General features: G+C 43.0%; 1 protein-coding gene across 3 annotated transcripts in view; it reads left to right on the top strand.

The window, feature by feature from the left end:
- Positions 1-19,669, top strand: part of LOC112453779 — a 214,763-nt gene that overhangs the window by 383 nt on the left and 194,711 nt on the right. For all 3 annotated transcript variants that reach the window (XM_025014708.1, XM_025014705.1, XM_025014706.1), the window contains exon 2: positions 6,603-6,793. The gene's annotated coding sequence lies outside the window, so the exon portion shown is untranslated. The remainder of the gene's footprint in view (positions 1-6,602; positions 6,794-19,669) is intronic.

Genomic DNA, 19,669 nt, shown 5'->3' with positions numbered 1-19,669 from the left:
ATATTTTTATTTAAATCGTGATAAGCAGATTTTAACTATTAGATGCACGAATTATTTTTGTCTTTTAAAGACAATTTAATTGATTAATATACTAATATGTGATTATCTTGTCGATGCACAAGAATCGAAAACACATGGTTCAGATTATGCTTTGACATTCAGATTATATTTTTTTAAAGGTATTACCTGATCGCGATTTATTTTGTAGAATTTATTAATTCATCAATTTTTTAAATTTCAACTTTCAATGTTACACAGAATGTTTTATGTTTCCTTTCAACCAGTTGTTCAATCTGAGGTGATTAATTGCGCGTAGATTAATCTTAGGAAATCGATACGCCCTCGATTCTAAGTATTTTAATCATGATCAAATTGCTCAAATCGCGATTATATCTGGCTAGCGTGACTGCAATTTTATCAGTGTGACGTTTCGTATTTTTGCGGCAAGCATCGTGTGCCAATTGTTTCCTGCGTGTGGATTAATTGAACGATAAAGGAGCGAGCGAGCGAGTGTCGCCGAGCAGATAAAGTCGACGCGCATTCCTCGGTCACGCTGGCTGGCCAAACACAAAGGGAACAGACCTCGAAGCCCGAAGTCACGTTTGTCAGGATCGCGTGGGAGTCTGAGGCCGAATTGGTAGATGAACTGGAAAATTGCTTACACCCACGACGACCGGCGCAGCGGAATTGTCGTAAAATTATATAGGACGGGATGACAAATGCGTCTCGTTTAACTCTCTTCGTTTCTTAATCGTTTTTGTTAAAGATTTTCCTTCTTGAGCTATGACTTACCCAATACGCCCCCGTTCTAATTTTATCGTTAGGTAATTACGGTTAAGTTGTTTCAAATATCAGAATATATATCGCATGAAAGAAGTATAATACATTATTTGCGAGTATATATAGTTGTGCATTATAAAAGTCTTTAGTCTTGCATTTACATCTTTTAACGATTAGGGATTGTAAATTGAAAATAAAATTAATGAAAAAAATCGAGCTTATTTAAATAAAAATTGGAAAGACGTAGCGAATTAATTCTCACTAGCATTGAAATCGCTGGACCTGAGGCGCCTTAATCTTTGCAACCCAATATACACGGTGTCATGATTCACGGCGCATGCAACGAGTAACCCGATCGTTCGCGTTATCTCGATGGTAATTAGCGCGGGATATAATCGAAACCGATTAAACGACGTCAATAAACCGGTGCCGTCGCTCTAGACTCTAGACAGCATCTGGTGATATGTAATAATATGAAAGGCGTATGCGTGTGCACGTGGGACTTTCATTAATGCTTTTAGAATGTAATCTCTCGATGAGATTAAGGTGGTGGCGAGCTTGCAAGTAGCTTTGCGAAAGACCAATATAATTCCACGACACCCGTTAAGCATGGGATATAATTTCCAGGTTAGCTCGCGCTAGAAATTGCCGCTCGCGCTCGCGGCACGTGAATCGGCAATTAAACGGCCGGTTTGTTGTCGCGTTTCACATAAATCCGTGCCCCAGGCGACGCTATCTTCGAAACGACGTTAATCACGACGTTTCGTCGCTAATATATGCCATACGAATAGACATACGCATGCAAAGTCCCGCGGGCTATCGGCGTCGTGAGCGGAGCGAAGAATTCGATGGACCTAATTTATCGGTCTCGAAGAGAAAATAGAATACGCGAGATTATCGAAGCTGCACGCCTCGGGTGTAAATTGAGGCCGTTTTTATCGCTCTTAAAGACGCAAGCAATTATTACACGTCAATTACGCGAACGAAAAGCCGATGTTTTTTTTTTAAATTCAGCAAACTCGAATTTATCTGACAACATTTATCACGTTGCTCGAAAATGTTTGTAACGTTAAAATTAGTTTTTTTTTTTTAATTTTACGCATTACAAAGATATCTCAACTCGACTTTATATAAAAGAGAATTTGCAGTTTTTATAATTTATTATTAACATTAAATAAGCTTCAACATATTCGATTTTGATGTTCTCTTGTTGGAGGAAACTGGTCTATATACCTATCCTGCGAAATTAATGTTTGCATTACAAATCTTTGCATTTTAGTGATGCTGTCAGACTAAATGCGATCCTCGCGAAAAGTCCCGCGCGTTCTGCGATCGCCCGCGGCGTGGTTAACGATGCGCAACATGATGTCATCGACGTCTCGCTAGCGTACACCCGGATTTAATGTCAGATTCCAGAAAGTGTGCGCAAATCTCGGAGCGTTTTTCATGTCGCGCATCGTACGCGTTTCGCATACCGTGCCCACGCACGTGAGTCAATGCTTTGCAACGGAATATGACGCCAAAGGGCACACTAGGGATCTAGGTGACTCGTACCTGAGTCACGTCGTGAATGTGCTCGTTTAATAAAAAAGCTCGTTTTTCCGCTACGATTGTGAAATCGCAAAGCAATTGCGACGAATCAGTATCAGTTAGAACTGAAAATGTACAACTATTTTTTTTGTGAAATTTTTATACTTATAAAGTAACTGGCTTTGCCAGATTATAACGAAGTTTATCGCCACGGCTTTCCCTGCATAGAGAGTCCATTTTCCCCATAGAGATATGCAAGCGACGTACTTAGTTAATTATTGCCAACAAAGAAGTCGCAAATTGCTTTCGAGTGCGTAACCGTGCGCGCGATTGCATGGCCCGGGCTATTATTACCATACGGTTATCGCCTCTGGTCATTAGCCCGCGAGAGACCGGAGAACGAGGCTCATTAATAATTATCTGCCGTACCCTTGGACTCGCCTGGCTAGCCAAGCTTATCTCTCAGATTTTCGAGGGAAGCCACGAGAGGCGGATTAATATTGCGCAGGTAGCGCGTTTCGTGAGAATCTTAATGAATCGGGCTGCACCATCTGGGCACCACGCCTATAAATTAGTCTCTGTGCCTGTAACTCTTAATAACGCTGCACCGTGCCGTACTAATCGTTAGGTATCGTTACAAATTACAGTAATAATAATAGGAGACATTTCGCGGGGCATCAATTAAAGTGTCCTTATCTCGGTGCAGATTCTAGATATAACACCGGAGAGTGCGTTTACTGTGACGTATATTAATTTCGAAACCGGATTCTCATTGACGTAAAATGAGTCAGAGCAACGTAAGCGACAGTAGTGGACAGCCATTCACATTCATTCTCATTCAGGTGAACGCGTCATATTCGACCTTAGTCGCCGTTCTTGGAATCAACATCGTACGATCGTGCAAATCATTTCCCACGTTACTTAGAGCAAGGCACACGTACAATATTCGGTACGTCACCTTGCCATCATCTCACCGTCGTGAGATATTTCATTCAATCTGCCAAATTAAACAGGGAAACAAGCATCACCTTTATTTATTTGGCTTTCAAAGAAATATTACGCTCACCGCAAACCGTGCGATTCTCTCGATGGCGCACCTCGCGATAATTCATGTTACCGCAGCAGCAAAGTTCACGCGTGAGTTGCTCACGACCGCAGACACGACTGTCGTCCAGAATTGGATTAAGCGCGATGATAAGCGGCGAACCGCAGTAGCTACCGTTAAATGGAAGTTCCCGTTCCCTTGAACTTTACATTCAACGGCGTTACGTTTCCTATCATATTCTCAAACTATCTCGCGACTATCTTGAGAAATACATCCTCATTCTAATCCGCCGCGTTTATCTTCGTGCTGCTATTACTATATCTTTTATCTCAATCTTCCTTGCGTCTCGTGTTCTACTATTACTATTTACGATCAAAGCCGAACTATCACTTTCAAATCTAACAGTACAGATGCAATCAATGCCGTTTTCAAAGAAGTGGTTAGTAGAATATCTTTGCCACGTTTACACGGTATTCAGTATAAGAATAAAAAAACTCGATTCAACGTCGAAAAGAAGCATTTTTCAAGGTGGATCCCGTTTTTACTCTCTACCACACTTTCCCGTTATCGGCCAGTGTCGCGCATTCCCCGCGTATTATTTCACGTTTCTTGCAATGCAAAGGACAATTGGCTTCTTGCAGTCGTTCCCCAACGGTGTTTCTAATCGCCGTGAAAAACGCCGCAGGTGCAGCCGCGCTCGCGCGTGCATGCGTTGCCGCCTCTACCTTTGGAGCGGGAATCTTACGCAGCTTCTTCTTCTTCCTCTCCACACATTCGCGTTTCTTAATCGCCCAGAAGTATCCGCCGCGTTCGCGGGGCAAAGGTGCGCCGTCTACGCAGCATCATGTTTTTACAGATCCCCTCGCTCGAGGCGTTTCCACGATCCTGAGAGAGATTCTTATTCTCCACTTCTTCTATCGCTCGCATGTACGATTGCATCGATGCGGGTGATTGAGATAATCACGAGATTCGCTTCCTCGTCAATAACGCAACACAGATCGCACAGAGATTGTAAGAGATGTTGCTTCATAGATTCGTCGGACGGTTGGGTGTTATGTATTTTACTAGTCTCGTAAATTTAGCCAAGTTGTATATTTCCTATAAGTAAATGCGTCTCTATATTCCGTATCGTCGGCGGAGTTATCACGACGCCTCGCGATAATGATCGCGCTCAAGCCGAAGTGTTTCTCTGATAAGACCACCTGCACACGCCTGGGTTCTTTTCAGATAAAAATCTCTCGCGCTTCACGTAGCCCGCCCATTGGTGGTCGCGTATATATGTTCAACGCTCGGCTTGAGCTTATAGGAGCTTATTTATAAACAGTACCAGCCACCACAATGGTTATTGTTTCAGCGCGGTATGCGAACGGCGTTGTGCGCGCCGCCTATTTATGACACATTATGCGAAAGCGCACCCGATAGCGTGAGTATTGCATTTCGTGCCATTGTGAGATGGCAACAATGATACATCCTGGACCATATGGCCTGGCATCAGTGCATAAATCATGATTCGCGCGGCGGATCGAACGCACGCGTTCTCGCGAGCTCGATGTCGCTTCGCAATTCTTTTTTTATCTGCAGAGTTTAATCGAAACAAGCGTTGTTTGTCCTTGCGGCAGGTGCAAAAATTTCATTTCGACATAAAAGGATCTGTTATTCTTTTACGAAATGTGTAGAAATTTATCTTCTTTTGCACAGTAATGTTCAATTAACGCAATACATTTTCCGATGGCACGGAAATCGCGATATGTTCTCAGATATCAGTATTAATTAGGCGTGTCGTTACGTTGTGAAAAAAAAGCGGCGAGGCACGTCGGAATTTCTGGTGCACGAAATAATATTTCCGCAACGCGAGAGAGTTACGCGGCGGCGAATTCGTAAAAGGGAGAAGAGGGAGAAAGAGTATCCAGCTCGGTATGCAAATTGGGCTTCGGTTCGATATAGTTGACCGTTGTGTATGGTTCGAAGGGGCCGGAGCGGGATCTACATTCGCCATATATCCTCGTAATTAAGTCGGTCCCTCTTATTAAGCACCGTACATTTGCTAGTTATACAGAATCGCTGATTAAAGGACGAAACCCGTGGCGACGATAGTCCGTTAAGGGCGTATTATAACGAAGAGCTTTATTTCCTAAACGTCGGGACGCATAGGGATTTAGAAGGTGTAATTGGCAGGGTGTAGCCGCCGCGCCGCGCGCCGGTGCATTATAAAAATCTCAGTGGGCGTCCATGGAAGTACGATTATAAAACAGCCGTGTTCATGTGCAGCAATGTTTTTAATGCCTTAATCTAACACCGTGATCAGCAATGTTTATCGCGACGGAGATTACAAGCGAAGGCATCGCCCCAATTTACTTATACTTTTAACGATACTTTTCTCATGTCTTCGGTTTAATTCCCTTTCATAAGGAGTTAGTGAGCTATATTTTTACGAGTTTAATGATATGATTTCGGGTTTTTTTTTATTGTTCAAGTGTGAGCCACTGATATCAAGTCACAGATAAAAAAATTGCGATTTGAATAAGTCCGAATATTTTTCCGAACACCCGCGAGAGTGTCATTCGCCGGAACCTTGGTTCTCATTCTCCCACTCTTCAGTGGCGCGCGGCGAGTTCCAGTCGCTCGCGACAGCACCGCCGCGCCGCATTCCAGCCACGCGCCTTGCCTAGGAACACTGGCGTAACTATCGAACTTAACGAGGCGATTTGTCAAGACCCTCTTAGGTATCTCTCCCGATAAGAAAATTCTTTTCCCTTTTCTGAATAACAATTACGAACTAATTGACAGCAAAGTGCTGGCGGTGATCGAAAGTATTCAGTCAAACGCTTGTCGATGGGCTGGTACGTTTAATGACAGATGTCTTCGTAATTTTAAATTTGCTGAATAGGTTTCGTTGGACGGATGAACAAATTTAATTTTTAATGGATATCTATGACTTCTAAATTAACAAAGAGAGACTGTTGCTTAAAATTTTCGAAATGGTTCAGTTTATTAATTTTACTGTGCGCCACGTCGAAACTAAGTTTTATGATATAAATTGCCTTTAGAGGAGTATTAAAAATTTCTTATAGAAAGCTGCAATAACTGATGTTCTAAACACTATAAACTTGAAACAAATCTATTTAGATAAAGATTTGAATAGATTATAATTATCGCTTTTACTTTGCCCGAAATACTTTTGCCAATTTCGCTATCCCTTTATCACTCTTCAAATTATAATTAACAAATAAATATTTCTGAATTTCAGGTATCATCGATTTCATCCGGACTCTCATCGAGAAAATCTCGAGTACTCACGCCACTGGAGGTCTGCTAGGTACAGCAAGAGCAGCACGAGCCGGGCCTGCGGAGTCGTGGTCGAGCGGAGGCGGTGGGAGCCGTCCTCTCCATCGTGGCGAGGAGCGAAGGAGAAGCAAAAAGGGGACGGACGTCGAAAAGGTAAGAGTCGGCCTGTAGTAGGGGCGAGTGGTGAGAGGTGGTAGGCAGCGATAGATCGAGAGAGAAACTCGCTGCCCGATCGAGTATGAGAGAGACGAAAAACGCGACACAATCACGTCCTGCACGCGCCGAGCCCCGAGCCACTTTCAGACTCTGTTACACGAGGCACCGGTTCGCTCGCCGTAGATTTCCGGACGTGTCGAATTCGTCCGCTAGGCTCGCGACTTCCATCCAGCGTCGAACTTGTCGAGTAAAGGCGGGGTCGCTTTTTCAATTATGGCAAATATCTGGCTCGCGCTTATTATATTCTAATTTTCCGGGAGGTTTAATTTTATATTGAAATTAAGCGGCATTCGTTGAAATATGACGTATTTTTGACATTTGGAACGTTATTGCTGCGATAAGAGCATAACGATATTGAATTTTAACTCGGGACGGTTTTTAAACTTGTTACTTTAATTATTATCACCGAATTGCGAAATTGAGAATATCTTAATGACAGAAAAGATTCTGATTCGTCTCGTGTAACATCGTGTCGGCCAGACCGGCCGCCGCAGGCGTATAGTGGCGTCTGACCCATGCGCTTCTAGTGCTGCAGGCAGCTCCGAAGTGTGGGAACTCCTCACCTCGGAGCCTCCCGACGACCTTTGCCGCAACCTGCAACCGCATATCTGCCTGCACTCAGCATAGATATCCCTCCGATGCGCCTTTTTTTCATGCCAGTTTCGCCGGGCCGAATGGAGTCTTCATGGTAACGGGTTCAAGGTAGACCATTAACTGTGACGTAGTCCGCATCGTTTCACTGGTTCGCTAAGAGAACAGCACCGAGTCTGATTACGCGCCTCAGGCGGTTGCCGAAGCCAACGTTACCACTCGCGAGCGCGAGCATTTATCTCGTTCCATATGTGCTTTTCATCTCGATATCGTGATGTCTCGCGTATCCGTGATGGTATCCTTCGGGCGTCTTTTGTACGCGCCTCGTAACACGCCTTGATGTTATCGTTTATATCGTTGTAATTAGGCGGAATTTCTTCCTACGGCCTGATAGACAGTTTGATGTTTGACTTGACTTATTCGTTGTAATGCGGCTCTTATTATATTGCGTTATTCAAATCACATACGTAATTTCCTTTTTATAATGATAAATCACGTTACACACACCACACAATGACGCGTTCTTCGGTTAATATTCTCACATAGTCTCTCATATATTTAAATTACTCTTACATTTAAATTTATTATTACTTTTGTTCTCGTTATTGCTTTGCTACCCGTTTCAAGTCTCTCCTTGCAGGCGGAAATCTCGCGGGCAAGGGTCAAGGGAAATTACTCGACATTTAGAGAGAGAGAGAGAGAAAGAGAGAGCAGCATGCTTAAGGCTCGCGAGCTCGCGGCTGTCGATTCGCGTGTCAGAATCGTGCGCTGCCGCGTTGCTTCGAGACTCCTCCGTGCGCGCGTTTTCACGAGAGGAACGTACTTACGACCATAACCAGCGCTTCGGTTCAGGATAGTGGATCGTGTAGGAATTCTTCTCGTCGAACGCGTAGGGCAGTCTTCCCTGCAGCGTAGGTTCGCATGTGCACTCTCGACAATTTTCTCTCCCGTTTTTCGGTTCATACCACTCCCTGGTATTTATCAGTCGATCGTTTATGTAATCAGAGGCACGGTATCGTGGGATGTAACCCATGAGTAATGATACGTCTTTTATCGCGCGTTCGCATTTTATATAATTCGAGTGTACCGCTGCCACGAAGGAGTTCACGGTAGCATTAACATATATAAGATGCGTATATGTATTTTCTATAGTTAGAAAGTTTAAACAGCCCTTGAAGGCTTTCGTGATCCTTTGCTCGGCGGTGATCCGCTGATTTTAAAGAGATGCCGATATCTTTTCTGGTATCTCATATTTACGAGCAACGCCAGGTAATTAATACGTGTCTTTCTGCTGTAAACAGTGGGAGGGATAAAGCGTCTGAAACGTTAACAATGGCAACGATAACCAACAATTAATGAGTTACAAAAAACTCCAATCTTTCGATTGGATAAGAATCACAGAGCCGCGGAACGAGATACCTCGTCGTGACCCTGCGTCATGAGCAAGTCGGAACGAGTCCTGTGGTGCGCGACCGTGATCTCCGATCTGGATCGCTCCCCGGTGATCCGGTTTGTAGCCCCGTCCCGAAGGCGAAGGCTTACAATTACTACAATGGCGAAACGGCTCGAGGGTGTATTCGTTCGTCGTGCGACCTAAGTACAGGCTGCGGATCAAACCTTCGTTCGCGAATCGTTACGTCCCCCGCGATTCCATCGTCGATGATTACTGTCCGCGCTTCGAAAAGGGGACCCTTCGGGCCCTCCAGCTGCGTTCACATGCGCGAAAAGCGTAGTCACTCTCGAAATTGCGATCGGTCGCCGACAGAAATGCCGGCGAAATATCAGATGTGACTGCAAAGTGACGGGGCTGGTATACGCTTATTTTCTCCGGAACGACCAAGTATAATAATTAATCAAAAATAGATGCGGCCGAATGTCTCATCCCAGATAGCAGGTGTTATAGCTAGGGAAGATTGCGCGGAAACCAGTGGCACGAGTGTTCTGATACAGATGTTACTTATGTATTGCGTTGTACGCACACTTACATTCGTCATAGTCTAGTTGATTCAACGTGGTTAGGCGACTGAGTGTCTAGACTTGTTAAAGGTCATATGGCGAATGGGCCGTTAGAACGGGTTACTGTCCTTGAAGCTAATCGCCGTGCTGTCTACGCCTCGTGTTCTTTTAACAAGTGTTCACTTTAACATAAAATACCTGAACACACACTATAAAGTACTAATATTTTTAAATATTAAATTAATTTTTAATTTATTCGATAAAATACAATTAAATTTTTTTAAATATATCTTTGTGAAGATAATGTTGATGTTCAAATGTGCATTTATTTCATCGTTGGTGTCGATCGTTAATCGATGACATATGCAATTCACTCGTGTGTAACTCGTTACACACAAGGAAACTTGACGTTTCCTCTCAGCACACCGCACAAAATTTACGTCGATCGATTAACGACATTAGTATCGTCTTCTTGGTGTCTCATACATTACTCGTCGTTTACAAAGGGAACCGCGCGCAGCTTGTCTTTCATTCACACGTCCGCCGCATCTCCGTCTCTCGACGGACGAAGGATTCACTTTGGCTCCTTTAATTGGGCGCCGTTGATGAACAGATCTCATTTGCATACGTTTTAACGAGGCCAAGAACATTGTCCGCTCGTAGCGCGCAACTGTTATCGAATAATTAATTAACGAGACGTACCAGCCTTTTATCGTCCTCGACATGTACGTATTCCCTGGCAGCATCGAATCAGTTTACGCGTGTCGCCATGTTTAGTAATTAATGAGCTGTTTGATTAATAGCTCGGTCTGTAGGCGCGTACGGGGGAGTAAAAAAAAGAATCAAGTCCAAGGCGCATTAGAGAATAAAGCCATGTACTCTCGTTTTATTATCGTCGAGATATCGCCCTGCGGTTATTATGATTAATAATTAATGAGGATCTTGATGAGGGACGTCTGATGGTCGCGCGTGCAATCCGACTACACGCGCACGTTTTAATAGTGTTATTAAGTTAGCTATATTGCTAGAATGCGCATAAGCTCGCATTAGAACATCATTCTGAACGATTCTGTAGATGAATACCAAATACAACTACGAACGTAACAAAGACGATGTAGTATAATGTATTTTTATCTGTGTTCTTTCGTGGTCGTAGTTAAATTAGTAGACTTTTTATATGCGAGAAGCAATGTGCCACATGTTGTTCAAACTACCAGGAGATTAAAACATCTGAAAGTTATGCAAACGATCATGAATTTTTTTTTGTAAAATCACAGGATGTGGATCATGACGCAAACCGACGACGCGCAAAAAGCACGAAGGAATAAGTCTCCAGAATCCAGTATGATCGCGTCGCCTGGTCGCTCCACGATCCAGGTGGATGCGAGGTGCTTTTTTGCCGGAACATTTTTGCCGTCGTCGGTTGCGCACTCGACCACGCCTGCGAACTTCGACGCGGGAAAAACGCCGGTATCGTCCGGCTGACGTTCCTGAAGAGGCATGCCAACGTTTCGGATCGCTTGGCGCGAGCTATCCGCGAGATTCTTTGATCTCTAAGAAAAAAAGTAACACGCGCGACGGTCATTGCTACATGGTCGCAAGAGTGTCCTTTGCGTAATATCTTATTGAAGAAGTTGTTGAAAGAAATGCAGCAAATTAACACATTACATAATTTAAGAAGAATGAAATACTATATCAACTATATGAAAATAAAAATAGGTAAAATTTGTTTACTTTCTAAGGAGTTTGAATACTTGAATTACATTATTTCAAATCATAGAAGCTTGAATTTTCATTGATATAATTTATAAGATATATAATATATGTAGTTTTTGTAATGAGCTCAAATATTGGATGCGATTCCCTTAAATAGAATGCGAAGTTTGGGTTCAAGCTAATAATGGGTCCCATTGAACAAGTTGTCCACAAAGTCGCGGAAAAAAGAAGCGTAATTATATTTCTATTTTTTTTCTTTTTTTTTGGTAACGTGACATCTCAAAGATATAGCGACGGATTTCGGATTATTATTGGCACATTGCGTTTTTACCTCGGTTTACTTCACAGCCTCCCGGTGACGGCCATCTGCTGCGAGGAATGGTGGCGCGGGCGGTCGGTCGGTCCTCTATTTATTTTCTCGTCTTCAATTAATTTGGCCGAAGGAAGCGTGGCGTGGTCCCGGACGAAAACAAAGCAATCGCGCTCTGGTATCTGCGGTGGCGGGCTGCCCGCTCGTTTAATTAGCGAGTATTGTGCGGGCAAAAAGGAGTCGAGAGCGCTCCGCGTCAGGCCCCGTGGGTCAGATATCGCGTAACAAGATCTTATTCAGTGTTCGGTGCACGGAGGGTTAATGATGCTATCGCTATACAGTGCCAAAGCGATCGCATTACAGATACGATTCCGGCGTATTCGCATGGAACGGCCGCGACGGGGAGGCGCGTACGACGTTCGATATTTCTTTAACGATCCGCCGCTGTGATTCCACGTGGCCGGCACCGCCGGCACCAAGGCCTCCTCTCCTCTCTGGGTCCTTTTGTTCCAAAGTCGGGAGCGTTGTCGCGCTGCCGGATGTGGATTCTCACATCGAGTTGCAAATCGCGCTTGAACCGTGCCGCGTGTCGCGATTTACCGCTTCCTACATTCCTTAGCGATCGTTTCTTAAAATTATGCAATGTCGATTCAAATATATTGCCGGACGAAAAGCGCTTTATAAATATTCACGTAGTGGTAAACAAAAGTTTTTACACGCGCTGGTCTCTGCGACGGGTAAACACGTTTGTTACCATAGCTGGGTATTTACGATCGCGAGAAATGTTCGTCGCGATGCGGACTGACGTTAGCATCGTAGATCTCTTCGCCGAAGGTGGGCGACAGGTACTTAAAATTCCCATTTCGCGGATGACGAATCGCTTATGGTGACTCGGCGCGTCTGCGGGACAGTCTTTGACTTAGTCGACGTCAAGGACGCGCCATCTCCCAGTTTCTTCGGTGTCTGTGGGAACTCAAACCTTCTCACGTCTGCGCGCGTTCTACTGTCGGCGAGCCGCTTCTCGCAATGTGTTTCTGAAACGATGGGAAGTACCTACTTACGACTAGACGTATTCTCACAATTTATTCTTAAATTATAGATGCTCACGGAAAGGCGCTTTGCTTTGGCCAGTGATTGAATGACATAATTGCGATTATTACTTATATTTAAATCTGCATGAAGATATAAAGAATCTTGTACGAAAAAAGCTATTTTTGGATTATTAAATTATAATTAAGATAAAAGCATTTTCGTGCATTTTCGCTCTGTCTTTGAAACAGAAAAAATGTGCAGAACAAAATTTAAGCGATGTTTTATGATGGGTTTTATTTCGCTTATTATTATATACAGAAGATCTTATTACATGAGGCGAATAGGTATTTGCGCGTTGCGCACAAAGATGGGCGGAGTCCCACGGTGCGTAAATGCCACGAACTAATTGCTATATTAATTGCTTTCTCGTGTATATTATTGATTAAGGATGAACAAGTATCGATGGTCGGCGAGTATCGATAGGCAGACGATCCAATAAATTGGAGATTCGTGTTTGTTTAAAGCGCAACCTTGATAGGGGCGGCCTGTAGTAATTTGTACGAGGTATCAGTGCGGGGATTCAATTTCGACATGATTTTTTATTAATTCAGAACAAGGGATGTTAATTGAGAAAGCCTCTTAACAAACCTCGGGTGTGCCGCACTTTGAGAATGATTAATTAAGGTTGCGTGCGTAGGCAATAATCCAAGTAAATGAATGATATAGCGATTACTCGGTAGAATTTACTATAAAAGCAATGACGAGAGACACAATGATTCGGTGCTTTTATTTGCGTACAATTTTATCGTTTATACGCAATTATTTGTAATCAGAGTGAAGTCATTAAGTGCATATACGTAATTTACGGTTTCGTGTAAGTGAATTATTCCGGAGGACTTAATTGATGCGGAATTCTGTTCGATTTTATTTTAGCAGCTACAAGCAAGGTAGAATGCAGTTAACGAATTATTTGATCAAACAAAATTCTTTCTCCCCTCTCATCCAACGTGTCTGTAATTAGAAATCTGTTATCTATCAATGAGAAATTATATTTTTTGCAATTAAGTTAAATTAGAATTCTAAGTTCGAAATATTAATTTCATTGCTGCGACGGAGTGACGCACGCAGCTTCGTTGCGGGAATAGTTTATCCGGGGACACAGAGACCTACATTGCGTCGCGGTTGCGTCGGCGGCGGCTTCAGGGTCGCGGGGGCAGAGACTTCGGGAGAGTGCGGGTTTTCACGGAAAGGCAGTAAAGCCGCGACGTTGGCGAAGAGAGACCGCAGATTTATGTATGCGTAGTAAAGGCGAACGCGCCTCCGACCGACGACCTTCTCTTCGACGTTCCTTTCAACCCTCTTTATTCTTCCCCGGCCAGTCAACCGTGCACGGACACGCGCAGTACATAAGGACGAACATTAGCGTTGCTCTCGCCGGTACTTACGGATAGTTACCGCGCGGCATCGTAAATTATTGCCCACGCCCCGAAACTTTTAGTGCCACGCCGGGCGTTGGGAGTTGGGAGTTTCGGGGCCGGATCCACGTGGATCCTCTATCCTCAGCGAGAGGTGCACCGACGGCTTTCTGCCTGGTCATCGTTGCCTTCGCTTTACTCTCACGGCGAATGTTCCTGTCGAAATCGTGCGTGGTCTTTTATCTCGATGCGATGTGTTGTTTTGAAGATTGGATTTTAAAAAGATTTTTAATTGGCTCGCGCTTGGTGCAGTTTAGTTTTCAGGCTGGGAGATATAAACGGCATGAAACACGAGCTTTTCGTGTCCTTTCGTAAAAATTTCTTCTCCCGTTTAACGTTTCTTCAATTTTTAGCGTATTTCGTTGCAACTGCAAACCAGCACGAAACCGGTATGTCGCTTTAGGTCACACCGGGTGGCCGGCCTAAAGAAGATTGTATCCGATGCATTTCACGTCCTCGCATCAGCCGTCTTCCGCGTATATCTTCAGCGATCTTTATTAAGAAATACAGAAATGGTCGCAGAAATGCAGAAACGTTTCTCGGCTCGGGCATCGCATATTCTGTCGCCGTTAACAACGTCAGACAAGGACGATCCCGTACTTGAACTTCGCGGCTCTTCACCGTACGTACGTCCGTAACAAGCGCAATTCCTCGGCGGCGATCGAAGATACGAACAATTCTGCGTGTGTGCGCGCACCGGCATGCTGCCTCATTCTCGAAGCAACCTGTAATTGTACTTAGCCTTCGAAAGACCAAAGACTCGCAATAACAGACTTCTGATTGCCATTGCTGAGTTCGAGACGCGTGACCGACCCGAGCGTTTCTTCATCTCTTTCCCTCGTCCCTTTACTCTCGGCTCCCCTTTCTCTCTCATCTCGTCTCGTCGTCGTCATCGTCGTCTTCATTCCCTTGCGATTCCTCGACATCGATTCTTGCACGCTCGTTGCAGCTCGTGACTTGATGACGCGACCCCTGCACACCAATCTCGCTTTGTCTTCCACGGATATACGTTACAGACTTGTACAGGGCGTTCCCCGATTAACTACGGTCTTCTTTAATGAAGGATAATATATAGAGAAAGTATATATTAATAGAAATTGCGCTTGAAGTATATTGTAGATTCGATGATTATTCATTAGCGAATCAAAGCCAGTCACTGCTAAGGTAACGCGATGATAAATAATTATATATGTTACATGGATGGTTAGTTTTACAGTACAATTTCAATAGTTATAGTTTTTAAAAAATCGATAAAAATTTTTTTAATATTTTAATATTACACCTTTAGTAGCTACATATTTTTCTCTTTCTCTCTATTATATCTATTAATCATTCTTCTTCTTGGCTCCTTTATAACACTGGTTCATTACTGAAAGGTAATGTGATTGATTGTGAGACATCCTGTACACGTACAAGGTACGCCGATCGCGCGAAATGACTCGCCTGCACGCCGACTGTCGTTCGGGACGATTTAACGGTGTAATTTGGCTCGTTTCAAGGAGCGATAAATCAACGAAACTCTTCCGCGCGGAGAACGCGATATATCGAAGTTCCTGGCTAAGGCGAGCATCAACCTTAGTGAGAACTGAGTAGGTTGCCGACCTTATCTCGAGGTAAGCTTACGACTTGATAAAGGCTTACAATCACTCCTTATTGTCGATTATCGTAAGCAGAGTCTCGTGTTGCTTCCATAAGGCATTCCGTTCTACCGTGACGCGCATGTAATCGTAAGCTTAAAGTGCATTCCGGAAAGATTCAAATAGTTATTCCCTTAATGAATACCAAGATTCTTTTGAAGTTTTTTTTTGCATTACGATCTAAGCGCGTTTTTGCTCTTCGGTAAAAGAAATTTAAAGCATGGGAATAAACCAGAAGAAAAATAGATAAAAGAAATGTTGATGAAAAAAATATTGAATTAGTTTGAAAAAGAATTCCATTTTGTATACGATCCGCACTTGTTACGGGTATTATCAAGAATCTGTCGCGTGTGACTCGAAACATAATAAATACAGAGACAATTTCTCTTTCCTCCGACTTTTCACGCTTGTCAGCCAACGCGGATATGTATGTACGTGCGGATTTGTCACCGACGCAGAATCCCATTAATCTCGAGCATCTGCCTGACTTGGTCGCGCGCGAGTGTAACTTACTCCGGAATTTATTAATACCCGCGCGGAGCGTTTCTCCGTTTCTCCGTTCGTTTCCCTTCGTCAAGTCAGTCCGCCCGCCTGGTATCGTCCCTCCAGCCTGGAATCGCAACGGCGCACGTTGTTGCACTTGGCGGTTCGCGGCCGGAGGAGAGGAGGAAGGTTTATGGTCTCGTAAATAAGGGAACCGTAAAACCAATATGTCTGTTTTTTATGCGCCAAACAAAACCAAGCCCCCGCGTGTAAGTACGCCCAAGCTCTCGAGAGCCAAGAGTAGGTACGGTTCCGTCTCTCTTTCTGCCAATGGGAGACTGAGGATGCATCAGGTGCGAGGAGGATGCATCTGTATGCGCCAAGGTAGCTTCTGGGCGAGGAGCGTTATACTCGCGCAAACGATCACCGATAAGGCTCGCCTAATTTATCGTCCCTTTCCTCCCCTCTCGAGGTTAATGTACCGATCCTGAGGTATGCATCGAGGTTCGCCTCGGCGTCCGACTACCGATTCGCGCCATCGACCGTATCGGGCGGCGATTTGCCGAGTTAGTGGCTGCGGAAAATTCCGCGCTGATAGCTACGAGGAAGCTTGTAAATCGAGGGATATCCTCGGAAATGGGTGGATACCGGGCCGGGTTCGTGTTTCAACGCGCGTACGCGAGTCGCGGGCTCGCTCGCTCGTTACTTGCACGGATTCTAACTCCACATGCATGCCATTACGAATACTTTTGCTGACTCAGCCAGTAATTATATTTATAATAATATTTTTTAATCTTTTTATGTTTCTGTTGCCGTTAAAAGTGCTGCATTTTTAGTAGTTTTTGCTATTATTGATGCTCGTGGCAATGAAAAAGTTTTGATCAACCTATAAATGTGTGTGATTTAGCAATGTCAGTATCATATTATCTCTTCAACTTTATTACCTCGCATTTTCCTTCTTAGATAGACATCGACGCAGGAATTCGCTTCATATACGATATTTTAGATTTAGATAGCTATTTGATAAACTGCAGACTAAGGGTCTATGATCGAAACGCATCTCGCGAACATTACCATGCATTCACTATGATAGTTGCAATATCCACAGATTTCCCTAATCACACTGTACGAAAACTATCATATGGATCTACACCTAGGTGGTCTTTCGATCATCGGTATCGCCCGGGTGTCTTCGCCTCGACACCGATAATCGCGCTCGGTCCGCGCGCGTACGCTCGCGGATTTTTCGCGCCTCCGGCCGCCACGAGACATTGCTTCCTCGATATAAATCGACGTAGCAACGAGATCGATTCTCGTTATCACGAGACAAGCGATCGTGCGGGGTGATGAGAGTAGGATACCGAGATTCATTGCTGCCTTTGTTTTTGCACGCACATCAGATACTAGACGTCGTCTTATCGCCGGTATCGGTCCCGCGGCAAGGATGCAAGTATACGGGGCGCGTTCTTCAGTGCGCGCGCGGAGAGAGTGTGTCTTAGATAAGGTATCTTCCGGTCCAACGTACCTCCGTGTCCACCACCACGGGTCTTTCGTCCGAAAGCCGCAATAAATAACTCGGACCGATTGCTTTTTGCCGATCGGGCCGTTCCATTCCGTTGCGACGGACGTAGCTGAATGCGTACACACTTGCTGACGAAGAAGAGAGTATTTTTACAACTTGGTCTTAACATAAATCATTACAGTAAGATAAATCGCGCGCGAGTTATTCGCATCTTTTTTATACTTTAAGATAATCTTTATATTTCATATTCATTTGCATGATATGATTTAATAGCATATTTCTAAATTAGTTAGAATATAAATTTCTAACTCTTTCTATGAATAGAATAGAATAGAATTTGTTATTTCAGCTCTAACTCTTTCTATGTAAAAGTATCGAGATTAATATTATTTTATTTATAAATTAAAGTTAGCCAAAGGTGTAGAGCTTAGGTACGCTCAGATTCAAAAGCTTACATGTGTATTTAATCTATCTTCTATTATTAATCTTCACAGTTTAAGAGTAACATTGATTTTATTGTTGAATTAATTTTATCTTTTGAATTCTTATATGCACGGAAAAAAAATGATGTATCAACAGCATTATTTTTTATATCAAGCAAGAGCATCAGTGTTATTAAGATAAAATTTATTGATGCAACATCAAAACATTAATGAACAAAAAACACCAGATAATTGTTTTAATAATTTAAATATTTGGTCCAATAATATCCAATTGAATTATCTATTTATGCTTGTGGCAGCCCGTGACATCGACGTTTAATTGAAGCAACTTCATTTTTTTCCGTGTGTAAGTCTGTAAGTAATTACATAGTGGTAGTTGATATATTGATAATTTATTATTAATAACAAAGTCTGTTACATATAAATTATTTAATCTTTTTTAATTGAGTATATGGTAATAATGAGTTATTTAATCATTCAAATCGAATGATTTAAATTTAAGAAACAGAAAGTTATGTTATATATTGTATAATTTGAAAAATATAGAATATTTGGCGTACTTTATTAATACGTTATATAAGTATTTCGTGGAAACGAGGCTAGTAAGAATTTGATGTTTGTTTTGGTAGTTGAGCATTATGGGCGCAAGGCCACCGTGCGTCGTTATCATTTGCGCGGCGAGACTCAAGTCGGCGGATAGCGGTGCGAGCTACTCCGAGTGTTGTCGTATTATCTCTCGAAACGCGGTCACGACAATTTTGTAGCAGAGATTATTATCTATATAAAGAAATAACGATCAATTCAGGCAATTAACTACTGTCGAGGCAGTATTTATTGTATACTAGATATTTAGCGTGATTTGGTCATTTGAAGGAATCGTAATGATAGAGGATGAGAACTCTAAATTATAATTTTTCGATACAGGCAATATTATATCCTTTATTTTTTCTCTTTTTAAAGTGTACGTTGCTCTGTAACGTTGTGTCGCGCGTTGAATTCTATCGGTTTTAATGTAATTAGTTTGTTCTTATATTAAAAACATAGAATAATTGTTTTGTGAATTCGTTAGCATTGCATAAAATTAATTCTGGTTGATTGAGAAGCTGAATGTTATTTGCTCTCTTAATCAGATAAATGTGTGGCAATTATATAACATAGATACAAATAACATTAACAGCAAATTCTGCAAATCAGAATACGCTATTAAAATATATCAGTAGTGAGATGCACACATATAAATGACATAATTTTTCCAAGATTTTGCACATGTAATTTGCAAAAATTTGCGAAGCAATCGAACGTGAAATTTACTATACTTGCGTAATATACGAGTATGTGCACGTGTTGGACTTCGTGTGCAGGCGACGCCTACCGCGTGACATTCATCTTCTTGTGATCTACATTTGAAAATTATAAGTCTTTCGACCAACCTATAGCGGTGTGTCTCCAGACACGTGTCTCCAGGCTTGAGATTACGCATAAAAAGAACCGGGTCCACATAATCGCCGGATTAAAATTATGATGACGTTTTTCTCTCAGGCATGGGAGGATCGACGTGGTCACGATTTCGTGATGTGTATGGACGATGATGATAATACCTTCAGGCCGTTCGAGGAAACGGTAGTTTTGCGGGGCTGATGTTCTCCAA

This window comes from Temnothorax curvispinosus, unplaced genomic scaffold, assembly GCF_003070985.1.
Source record: "Temnothorax curvispinosus isolate PA1 unplaced genomic scaffold, ASM307098v1 QBEX01004686.1, whole genome shotgun sequence".
Taxonomy (NCBI): Eukaryota; Metazoa; Arthropoda; class Insecta; order Hymenoptera; family Formicidae; genus Temnothorax; species Temnothorax curvispinosus.
Note: the sequence above shows the minus strand (reverse complement) of the source record. Positions and strands in the feature narration are given on the sequence as shown.